The sequence below is a fragment of the Eupeodes corollae genome, chromosome 1 (genome assembly GCF_945859685.1).
Source record: "Eupeodes corollae chromosome 1, idEupCoro1.1, whole genome shotgun sequence".
Classification (NCBI taxonomy): Eukaryota; Metazoa; Arthropoda; class Insecta; order Diptera; family Syrphidae; genus Eupeodes; species Eupeodes corollae.
The window spans coordinates 145,528,102-145,541,072 of record NC_079147.1 but is presented as its reverse complement, the minus strand read 5'-3'; the positions used below and the strand labels follow the sequence as shown (position 1 = coordinate 145,541,072).

General features: G+C 35.8%; 1 protein-coding gene across 2 annotated transcripts in view; it reads left to right on the top strand.

Annotated features, from left to right (window-relative positions):
• The first annotated feature begins 1,985 nt into the window (after positions 1-1,985).
• The window catches only part of LOC129942213 (F-BAR domain only protein 2), a 107,010-nt gene continuing 96,024 nt past the window's right edge, over positions 1,986-12,971 (top strand). Inside the window, exon 1 of one of the 2 annotated variants that reach the window (XM_056051068.1) lies at positions 1,986-2,628. The gene's annotated coding sequence lies outside the window, so the exon portion shown is untranslated. The remainder of the gene's footprint in view (positions 2,629-12,971) is intronic. The other variant, XM_056051069.1, reaches the window with a different exon arrangement.

The following is a 12,971-nucleotide window of genomic DNA, read 5'->3' as shown; positions in this document are numbered from 1 at the left end:
ACTTAGTGTTGCACTTGCAGTAGTAAAAATGAGGTTATTCTGAACATTTCTATGAGATATGCGTGACACCTAGGCCTTGCTTGATAAAGAAATAAATAACGATTATTGAGATTCTGAATTAGGGTTGACTTACTGTAAGATTTCTGCAAGAAGAAAGGGATGCTGCATATGAAAATTAAATGTTTGCGAGAAAGGAAGAAAATAAGAAAATGAAGAAGATATTCATTTATGCCTTCTAGAAATGCAGAAGTCAAGATTAAAGTGAAGACAAACATGTTCACCTTTATTATATTATCTTCATCTGCATCAGAATTGCCACAATGATAAAAGTATAACAAAAGATTAGCATTTCATTTTGTTGAATTTTTTAAAGAATTTCATTTAAATTTAATTGTCAGTTTCATGCAACCAATTGCAATATTTTTCTTATATTAGTAATGTAAGTTTTCAATTCTAATGCGTTTTTACTACATAAAGAATTAAAAGTACATTTCAATTAACATTTTAAGACTTTAGAAAATACTGGCTATCTAATTATAGCCCCTATTTTCTTTTAAGGCTTGTATACAAATATTTTCTTAATAATTAAAGGTTTTTGTTTATTTCATCACAGTTTTGTGAAGGCTTGCGGCAGCACAGTACTGCCAAAAAGTTGTAGTATTTTGTAGGAATTAAAAAGAGTTACCAGGTGCCAGTTTAGTCGAGTTATACGCAGGTCTAGCTGAAGTTTTATATTTTTGTTTCATATTGTACATAATGGAGCTGTTTTTTTTATGGCAATTAATCGAAATCCAAAGTCTATCAAATATTCACATCACGGGAGTTCTTGGAAGAAAACACAAGAACATCAAATCGACACACACCATCTTTTCATCGATTTCAAGGCCGCATATGACAGCATCTACAAGGACGAGCCGTATAGAGCCATGTCTAGTTTTGGTATCCTTACCAAACTCGTTCGTTTGTGCAAGATGACCAAAGCAAAACAAAGTACATGCTGTCTTTAAGATAGGGCTTACAACACCGACGTCCCAATGAAAACGTCACAATCGACAGGCATGGCTTTGAGGTAGTTAAGAACTATGTCTACCCCTCCGCTTTGAACACAGCCAATGTAAGAAAGTAAATAAGCTAAAAGGGGTATGCTTCAATTGATTAAAAGAACAATTGTATTTTCGTTTCTGAAAGGGTCCTGTCATGAAATGAATTGTATTTTGTGCTGGGCTTAACAGCTAAAGTCGTCGTGGCTCAACTTTCCATTACCGCAGCTCGAATTTTGACTCGCTGTTTTTTTTATTTGATAGATATGGGCAATTAAATAATAACAATAGCAATTTTAGAGCGAGGAAACATTTATTTCTACTTTTAATTAATTTTCAAAGTTTACCTTTGTACATACAAAACACACAAAAATGGTTGATTTTGACATTTCTTCCCTTTTTTTTGTTCAGTGTTGGTATACTCGCTTTTTTTGGGGTATTTCTTTGATTTTAGTGCTCAAATGCAAAAACTACTTTGCATATACCCAAACTCGCTCCCAACCCAAATCCTATAGTGATCCCAAGCAGGGGGGTTGCAGGGGGACAGCATGCCCCCTTACATGCATAGCTGTTAGTACGCCGTGCTATCAATTAAAAAAACTTGTTTTAGGCTAAAAAAATGCAATACAAAAAAAAAAGAGTTAAGTCCGAAAAAGAAAATATTTTGTTTCTATGACTTAAAGTTGTTTCCTCGCCTTAATATTTAAAACATGTTCTATTGAGATCCCTACCTAACTGTAAACAAAAAATCAGATGGAAATTCGTGCTGCTGTAATGGAAAGTCGCCCTGAGTCTTCATAAAATTGCGGCAATTAAACTGAAGCCATTGTGAATCAGACACAAGTATCCAACCGTGATCTCAGCATATTTATAGTAAACTTGTGAACAAACATACCTTCACAGAAATTTGAAAACCGAACAGAATCATGCAGCGACAAGAAAGAAGACCAGTTCGAGTTCTTCGTTTTCTTTGCAACAGCCAACAATCGAATCGACTCCATTGTAACTCCCGTGAAAAATACATTTATTCCCTGTTTAAATTCTATTAGAATCAAATAAATTTGTGTTTAAAGGCTTCATTAACCATTTACAATTTCATTTATATTCAATTCTCATGATAAAATAATGATTTAATCGCGTTTAATTGAAAAACTAAAAAACGCAAATACGCCTAGAAAGTGAAAAAAAAATAGTTCCTTCCTCCAATTCTCCAAAGATACGGCATAAGAAATACAACAAAAAAAACAACAGTGGAGACTTGCATACTTGATTATGGCGGATATGTCAAATATTTTATTGCAGTGGCATTATTGATTTGGTTTTGGTTGTACTGAAGTTTTTATCAATTATTCCTCTTTTCTTTTCAATTAATTCCCATTAAAAGGAGTGTGGTTGTGCAGTGGATTTAAGATATATCAATAATTTAATTAAAAGTTGAAAAACATATTACACAAAATTGATAAACGCATAGTAAATGGGCGTACATTAATCTCGCACGACGCACACCAAACGAAGGAAGATACGAGGAACGCTGCTGCTGCTTCTACTTCGCTGCTCTAAAGTGCCTTTTTTCTTTGCTCATTATAAGGTCAGTATAACATACATCTTTTTATCTGTAATTATATTTCTTTTTTACAGTACTTTATTTACTGGATAAAAATTAAAATTGTTGTGCACATTTTGTATAAATAATTCCTCCAAACATTCGCATTGGTTCACGCCCAAAATAATATTGTATAAAAACAATTTTTCCGATTGGGATTATTTTCAAAATGAGATGGAAAAAGTTGATTTCGCTTCCCTGGTTTTTGTTGTAAAATAATTTCCAGTAAGAAAAGTAAAAAATTTTGTCGGTGTTGTTGGTTATGAATTGGGTGCTGTGCTGTTGGTTATTTTCTTTTGCCTTGTTTGACCTTTAAATACTGAGTTCAATCAAACTGTCTGTCTCTCTGGGTAATACTTTGATGTGATGTGATGGAAAAAAGTTATAATTGCAAGGTTTCCTTCCTATTTTGCATTTTGCTTGGTTTTGGTAGCGTTTAGCAGCGGAATTACATGCGCTTTTCAGATTGCAATACACGTAATTATGGAGACGGTACTAGATATGGCAAGTGGTGTTTAATTAGGCAAACAAGTTGGGTAGGCTTTATGTTGGTTAGGTACTTACATGTAAATTATCTTTAGGTAGTGTGTGTGTGTGTGTTCGCCGAACCACATACGTTATATTTCGTCTTCTATATTTCTATAGTTTAAATCGTGTTGAGACGCTTCTCAGTTGATAATAAAAATGCAGTAAAGAGTATTATCAAATATAACATTTTTTTTTCAAGTTGGATTTGTTAAGTTGACAAAATGCCGATGCCTATTTTTCAAACTAAGTTTGAACAATATATAGACTTAGAGCATTTCTTGTCTTTTAATTATTTTTAAAGAATTTAGTGTAAATTTATTTGGTCAGTTTATACTTCTAGGATCTCGGAGATTTTAGAAAAAATAAAAAACAATAAGGCCTCGGGTTTAGATGGCATCCCAGCCGAGTTTTTGAAAAATGCCAGCTCAAAATTTTTAGAATATTATATTGTTTTTACTTAACCGAGTGTTCAACAACGAAGAAATACCAAAGAATTTCAAAGAGTCACTCACTTTAGCTATCTATAAAAAAGGAGATCCTTACTTACTTAAGGTGGCGCTACAGTCCTTTGTAAACTAGGGCCTCACCCAACAAACTTATCCATCTAGCTCGGTCCCTAGCTAGATGTCTCCAGTTTCGCGCTCCAGGTTGGGTGAGATCACCTTCAACTTGTGCGCGCCACCTGATCCGCGGTGTTTCTCTACTGCGCTGTCCTGTGGGTGTGGATTCGAAGGCTTTCCGGGCCGGAGCATTGGTTTCCATGCGCTCTACGTGACCCAGCCATCTTAGTCGTTGGACTTTTACCCTTCTGGCTAAGTCTACGTCGCTGTACAGCTCGTCGTTCCATCTTCTCCTCCACTCTCCTTCGATGCATACGGGACCGTAGATCACAAGAAGAACTTTTCTCTCGAACCGACTCAGGTGCTTTCATCCGCTTTTGTCATAGTCCATGCTTCTCTACCGTATAGCAGGACGGGGATGATAAGGGTCTAATATAGCAAAACTTTGGTCCCTCGAGAGAGGATTTGTACCACTCAATTGCTTTCTTAGTCCAAAGAAACAGCGGTTAGCAAGAGTTATTCAGCGTTTGATTTCAGCGCTGGTGTTGTTTTCTGCGTTTACAGCGGAGCCTAGGTAGACGAAGTCCTTGACTACCTCAAAGTTACATCTGTTGATGGTGACGTTTTGACCAAGACGTCGGTGTTGTATGTCCTTTCTTGACGACAGTATGTTCTTTGTTTTGCCTCATTAACGGTTAAACCCATTTTTGCCGCCTCTGCCTCAATACTCACAAAAGCCCCATTGACATCACGCTGAGTTCTTCCGATTATGTAAGTGTCATCAGCATATGCTAGTAATTGGACAGACTTTTGAAATATATTGCCTCTAGTGTTGACGTGTGAGCTCTGCACTATTCTTTCAAGGACGTTGTTAAAAAATTCGCTTGACAGCGCATCACCTTGTCTAAAACCTTTTTTGATATCGAAAGGTTCTGTTAAGTTGTTTCCAACCTTTATGGAGCAGCATGGTCATCCTGCATAAACGGACGAGTTTGGCAGGGATGCCAAAACTAAACATGGCTCTATACAGCTCGTCCCTGTAGATGCTGTCATATGCGGCCTTGAAATCGATGAAAAGATTATGGGTGTCGATTTAGTGTTTTTCCAGGATCTGTCGTCATGTGAATATTTGATCGACTGTGGAAGGTCGACTGTGGTCTTAAACCACACTGATAAGGACTTATATTGTTGTCGATGGGCTTTAGACGTTCACATATTACGTCAGAGAAGATTTTATAGGCGATGTTAAGTAGACTGATTCCTCTATAGTTTTCCAGGATCGGGCAAACAATACTGAGGTTCCATTCATCGGGCATGCTTTCTCCCGATCATATCTTACAGATAAGATGGTGCATGCTCCTTACCAACTTATCTCTAGCTGCTTTAAAGAGCTCGGCATTCAAGCCATCAGCTCTAGCGGCTTTATTAGACTTCAGTTAGATATGGCAATCTTTACTTCGTCTAAGTCGGGAGGAGGCTTTCGTCGTCTATGTTGAATGGATCATTATGCCTGACAGCGGAATTCGGTTCGTCGTCGCCGTTATACAGTCTGCAGAAGTTGTCTTTCCATATCCACAGCATTGACTGTGCTCATAGAGCTCATAAGCAGCTCTCCTTTTATGCAACGCCGCATTGCGTGTCTGTTGTTTGGCTGCATTTGCCTGACGACATTCCTCATCAAACCAGGCGGCTTCTCTGATTGCATCTTGGCAATGTTGCCACTGGTTTTCGATACATTGTGTTGGCGGCACAGAACTTCGAGATTGGTTACTTGTAACTCGGTCGGAAAAGGATTTGGCAATCTCTTGCGATTGTTGCCGTTCTGAGTTGTACCTTCTCCCAGCACCTACATGTTTTGCCTTGGGTCTAGAAACCCGAAGTGCTACCTTGGCTAAAACAAGGTAGTGGTCCGAGTCGATGTTAGCTACCCGGAAAGTTCGGACATCCATGATGCTGGAAGTGGCGTGTTGGTAAACATTAATTTTCGATTCAAATATCTTTTCAAAAATTAAAAATATTGACTTCAAGCTTAATTTATCGCACAGAAAATATTGTTTTCGACATTTAGTAAATTTTTTATAAAAATCCAAGTCAGTTTTCTCATAAAAAATTAAAATTTACAAAAAATAGAACGCAAATGCTACTAAAATTGGTAAATATTGTTAACGACTAAAAATCTCGTTAATTTTTAAAAACACGAAAACCAACTAACATTTTAAGCAAGACAAATCGCTGACGCGATGGGAAGTTAACAGTGTGGGTCGCATCGCAGCCTCTTTTTTGTTATCTTTCACGTCGAAAATCATTTAAAGGTTCAAAAACTTTCAGCACCATTCTGCTATTCACGTGAAACGTATCGATTCACTCATTCGATTCCTTTGCATTCTTTTAAGCTGATTATGTAAAAATCTTTGCTATTTTATTACGATTTCATAAAGAAGTTAAGTTTTATCACTCTTTTTTATGGAATCATCGACAAGAGCTTTGAGAAATGCTTGAAAATATTTTTTTTTTTCGAATTGAAGGATGAAACTTAAATTAATTTATTTTGATTCTGAAACCAAAAACTTTTGGATAAATAAAAGAGCAATCCAAAATTGTACAAAAAAGAACAATGGAAAACTCTCTCATCTTCTTCTGAAAATTCATGCATTTTGTTTGGTACGTCCCCTGTGCCCCGTTATTATGGTTTATTGTGGAAGATTTGTAGTTGCTCAAAACCTGGAAAACTTTGTTTTTAGGAAAATAGATTAGTATTTAACTTGTATTCCACACTATCACCTAATTTATTTGTCGTCCAAGGAGGTCTACTTTATTTTTTAGGCTATTCCAAACATCTCGGAATTCTTTTTAGATTATTTTTGGCAATATCTGCAAAATCATTTTAAAAATGATACTAGGATAAAACATAAAGGTATGGAGATGGACATTAAAATAGAAACACCAAACAGAGTTTTAAAACTTCAATTTTCTTCAAATTATAATAAAGTATTTTAAATTTATAACTGTAAAAAAGGAACAAATTTCGTTGACATTAAAATAGATACATACAAAGATTTAAAAAAATTAAATTAAAAGCAAAGCTATTCTGGATTAAAAATTATTTAAATATCTGGTAGCCTGGCTGTTAGCTTTAATTACAGTCTGATATCTGTTGGACATTGAGTCAAATAATCGGCAGCATCTGTCAATTGAAATATTTTACCACTCCTCTTTAACCATCCTCCACAGTGCAGTTTAATTTTTTGTTTAAATGTTTCTCAACCGCACATATTAAACCTCCCCTAAAATGTTCTATGAGATTTAAGTCAGGTAATTAGGCTGGCACTCCAATACGCTTATTTTGTTGGTTGTTAAATATTTTGAGCAGATTTGAATGTTTGCTAAGGGTCATTGTCCTGCTGTATAACACATTTAAGAGGCAGGTTCTCGCCCGCATAAGGCAGCATCGTATCCTTCATGATGTTCAACTTCATATTTTGATCTATTTTACCCTCAATCAAATGTATTGGTCCAAAGCCATACCAAGAAAATTAAACACAAAGTACTGCCGGCCGCCACCATTCTTGACCATTTTCTGGATGTATTTGGCATTCAATTCTTTTAGATTAAGCCTTCTTATGGTTTGTCTGCAGTACCCGTGGTAGTACCCGTGGCATAATGGTTAGTGCGTTGGACTGTCATGCCAAAGGTCTTGGGTTCAATCTCTGTCTTTGACATCTAACGTCTTTTCATAGGTACTGCCTCTTGCGAGGAATTGACAAATTCTCCAAGAGTAACTCTTGTCATGAAAAAGTGCTTTCTCAAATTAGCCGTTCGGATTCGGCATATAAACTGTAGGTCCCCTCCATTCCTGACAACATTACTCGCACACAGGAATGGTTGAGAGTTTTAAGTCACTAGGCCCTAGTTCTCAACGGATTGTTGCGCCACCCAATTTATTATTTTATTACGGTTTGTCTGCCATCACTTCCGAACGAATTTATCTTTGTTTCGTCCATCCACAAAACAATACTCCCCTTTTTGCCTCATTCTGGCCCACTCCAATCAAAATGACTGTGGGTAAATTTAAACCGCCTTGTTATATTTTGTTTCCTCAGAAAGTGCAGAAAGAGATATTCTCATTATTCTGGCTATTTCCCTTAGAGATTTTCCCTTACTTCGTAGATCTAAAATTGCAGCTTTCTCTTCTGGAGAACAATGCTTACCACGACTAATATTTTCCTTAGAACTAATTGTAATAATATTAAAATAATTTGAATTTACTTCCTAAAGTGAACTTATCTCTAATATATAAAATTCTCCTGTCACAGTGTTAGTTGCCATACTCCTCCGAAACGGCTTAACCAATTTCAATGAAATTTTGCATAAACATTTGGTAGATCTGAGAATAGGTTTTTATCTATTTTTTATATTCCTAAGTGCTATTGTTTAATTGCATCAACATCGTACACGGTGCAATTATCTTACAATAATTTTCAGTGACGCTATGTACAATGGAGCATTGATGGCTATTGAAGATCTTTGCGTTATCATTGCCAACTTACCACTCAGTCATTTCGGTATGCATTCACCAAATCGAAATGCATCTGATTTAATAGTACTGAATTGAATCGTGTACTAAAATACTGTAAAAATGGCAGCGATTGTTGCTCGCAATGTCCCACTATTCACTAATGAATGAAGAACAAAAAATCATTTTTGACCACATCATGCTCGCAGTTTCTGCAGGGATAGGTTGATTTTTTTTAGAGGCACCAGGTGGAACTGACGAAACGTTCCTTATTCCGCTAATTCTTGCTAAAATACGAACAAATAATGGTATTGCATCTTCTGGCATTGTGGCAACTTTATTAGATGGGGGCAGAACAGCTCATTCAGTATTTAAACTGCCACTAAATATTCAAAATAACCCAGACGCTGTGCAGATACAACATTTGTTAACAAGAGACTTGGTGTCATACAAATCCATTGATATAGTTTGTGCTACCGAAGCTGAAAATTATCGAACTGAGTTTTTGAACTCATTGGATTTACCAGGCTTGCCACCGCATAATTTACAACTGAAGATTGGATCTCCGGTAATTTTGTTTCGTAATTAGATTAGTAATTAAAAAATAATGAAAAATGTTATCGAAGCCATTATTCTAAATGGCAAATCCCGATGTGAAAATATTTTACTACAGCGAATCCCTATTATACTCACAGATGTGACAATTCAATTCAAACGCCTTCAATTTTTCAATTAGATTGGCATTTGCAATGACAATGGCAATAAGAGATTGTTTTTTTTTTTGTAGTAAAGTATATTAGCGTTGTTTATATAATTTTAAAGAATTAATTTTAATAAATTAAAAAAAAATTGTTTGGTAATTTGTTATTTTAATAATTAGTCACTATTTATAGTGCTCTATACCTCTCCCACTTATATACCACATCCTTACACACTTACAATAAGTTTGTTATTTCTACCAAAATATTCTCTAAAAATTATTTATATGACAACACAACGTTTGTCGGGTCTGCTAGTTGTTTTATAAAAATAAATAAAAATATTAAAAACTAATATTTTTGATAGTAAGTAAATATTAAGGTCAGTTTTCAAATGTGTTTCTACTTTAATGTCCACCAAAACACCGTCTTACCTAAGGAACGGTTCATCTCCAAACAATCAACAAGCTGAAAAAAAACATGGGTGGAATCGGCTATGGTGATTTTTGATTGTCACCTTTGTGATCATAAAAAGTGATCAAACTAATTTTTGCGTCTTTGTAAGGTGATCACAAAATTTTGGTTAGAATTTGGTATCACTTTAAAAGAAATTCATTGACGTTTGTTACAATTTCAACAAAACAAACATTTATTGCAAACAAAAAATCCATCAAACAAACTGGTGGAGGACCTTTTGCTATAAAAGTTTTAAATAGTGTCGATGAAGCCATCATAGATGCATGTGGTATGGAAGCAGCAGTCGAAGGTACGAGTGGAGTGGCGACCTTTGGATGTGATGAGCATGGTGAAAAAGAAGGAATTAAAATAAAAAACAAGTAATAAAATTACATAGTTTATTTTTACTAAAAAACAAAATCCTTCCTCCAAGAATTTGATATTTTTCGTTGAAGAACATTTTTGTTGCTTTTGAAGCCGATTGATTAAATTTGATTGTAAGTTGGCACAATTTCCTCTCCATTTGTTTTAAGGTCAAAGATATAACCTCACAAACAGTACTTTGGCTCATTGGATCTGACCAGTCAGCGCCAACTTGCCTTTGGAAGCCACCACCTCCAAGAAAATTTAAAGTCACGGCTAATCGAATAATAGGTGGAATGTGTGTTGACCTCATTCCAGCTGACAAATCCAGAAGCGGTAGGATATCTAAAAATGTTTCCTTATTCAATCGAATGTTTTTTAAGAATCTATTTAATTCAGAATATTAATTATAAATTAAAAAAACAAGTTAGAATAAATAGGTATTTATATGAGAACAAATATATAGCACATATGTATGCGGACTTGGAAGATCAAGAATGTTTATTTTATTGCGGAGGTTAATCTTCAAGAGCCGGACATTAATATTTTCATTTTCAGAAGGTAAAATCAAAGGCACAAATACATACATATTGTCTTGAAATTTCAGCAACTAAAAATTAAAATCAATTTCCAATGAAAGTGACAACTAAAGAGCTGTCACCAGAAAAAGTCACCAAATCGTTATTGTCACCGGTGGCTATCACCTTACATAGACCGAATTTGTTGATTGTGACTGTCACCTATCCTAGTACCTGTAGCATGATGGTTAGTGCGTTGGACTGTCATGCCAGAGGTCTTGGGTACTGCCTCTTGCGAGGAATTGTCAATTCCTTCAAGAGTAACTCTTGTCATGAAAAAGTGCTTTCTCTAATTAGCCGTTCGGATTCGGCGTATAAACTGTAGGTCCCCTCCATTCCTGGCAACATTACTCGCACACAGGAATGATTGAGAGTTGTTAGTCACTAGGCCCTAGTTCTCAACGGACTGTTGCGCCGCCCGATTTTTTTAATTTTTTTTTTGACTGTCACCTATCACAAATCTCCTTACCCGATTCCACCCCATGTTATTTTAGATAAGAAAATCTAATTTTTTTTGATAACGCTTATAACTACTTCTAATGCATGTTGTTGTTTTAATTTGGTTTTACTCTTAGCAACTGTCTCTGTGTCTATTTTCAATTTCCATGTCTACATTTAAATAATTCTAACTTTGTATAATCCACTTTTCTTAAAAAGTATTATCTTATACTGCCTTTAAATTAAAATAGCACGTGGTCTCAACTTGATTCCTAAACATAGTTTTATTTATAATAAAATAATTTAAGTTAGTAAAAACATTGCTAAACACAATCCAGACCTCCAAATTTGGGATCTTAAAAATCGAAACTCTATCTCAAACTGGGAATTAAATCAGAGTTTTTATTATTCACAACTTTGTGAAGAAATGAGTAGTTTTCTAAATTTGTACTTCGTGTTGTTTTAAGTTTAATTTGCAGGCCCTAATTAAAGATAGCGAATCAATAGCGAGCATGTATTTACGACACAGTACTTTGTTAATGTATTTTAAAATTGTGATAATAATTGTCATTAGTTGAAAATGTAGTTAGTTAAAAATAAAGCAGAAGGACAACAAATTTCACAGCTGATTAGAATTTGTGTGTAAATCGACTTAAAAATTACGCACTTGTATGTTAGTTCTTACTATATGTTGTGCTGTCACATTTTTTAGTATTACCAGACAAAGATGCTTACCAAATTAAAGTCAATAGCTGTGGTTATATTGACATAAGGTCTATACTCATTAATAGCCAATCAGCATAGCAATCGGTTTCTGCTACAACATTTAAATCGAAGCTTGTAAATTACTGTCGCCAAGAACTAACGATTTTTAACTCACAGACATTACATTACTAACATTAGACTCTGTTGGGTACCTGGTCAATGTGGAGGATGAGGAAAAGCACGAGTTTACTACTAACTTCCATCCTTTAAGAGGCTGAAAAATGACAACAAATAGAATCATAGGTTATACACTCTCACTTTTCATGGAAGTTTTAAAACCTTCGGGGTATAACCCTGACCTCGACCTCGATAAAATTGCATTATTAATGTAGCTCTCCTCTCCTAGGCAGGACTAACTTACTTAAGGTGGCGCTACAGTCCTGTTTGAACTATGGCCTAGGCAGGACTAAACTATTTGCAAAATATACGAACCATTTTGCCAGTGATTAAAATTGGAAAATAGGGACGGTTCTTTTGGGACATGAGATAGATGACATAATTATAAGTTCTGAAGTTCTAGAGAAATTGTGTGTAAAGATATTGAGACATTTAACCTTACTTACTTATGGTGGCGCTACAGTCCGGGCGGACCTGGGCCTGGACCTCAACCGACATGCGTCTCCAGATAGCTCGGTCCCTAGCTAGCTGTCTCTAGTTTCGCATGCCAAGTTGGTTGATATCTTCTCCTCCATCCTCCATCTATGCGTACGGGACCAAAAATCACCCGAAGAATTTTTCTCTCGAAGCATCCTAAGACTTTCTCATCTTTCTTTGACAGGGTCCAGTCCTCAGCGCAATAAATGAGAACCGGGATGAGGAGTGTCTTATAGATGGTGATTTTAGATGCTCGAGAGAGGACTTTACTACTCAATTGCCTTCTAAAACCAAAGAAGCAGCGATCTGCAAGAGTTATTCTTCGTTTGATTTCAGCGCTGGTGTTGTTGTCTGTGTTTATAGCGGAGCCTAAGTAGACAAAGTCCTTAACTACCTCGAAGTTATAGCTGTCCATGGTGACGTTTTGTCCAAGACTTCGTTGTTCAATGTTCTTTTTTGATGGCTGTATATACTTGGTCTTGCCCTCATTGACCACTAAACCCATTTTGTTCGCTTCCGTCGCATTGCTCAAAAACGCTCCACTGACATCACGCTTTGATCTTCCAATTATTTCAATATCATCTGCGTATCCGAGTAGTAGGATGTACCTTTGGAAGATTGTGCCTCTAATGTTGACGCTCTTCCCTATGGATGCTGTCGTACGCGGCTTTAAAATCGATAAAGAGGTGGTGGGTATCGATTTGAAGCTCCTGGGTTTTTTCCAAGATCTGCCGTAGATGAGTATAATTGGTCGATAGTAGACTTTCCTGGTCTGAATCCACACTGATAAGAACCAATCAGGTTGTTGACGAATGGCTTCAGACGTTCACATAAT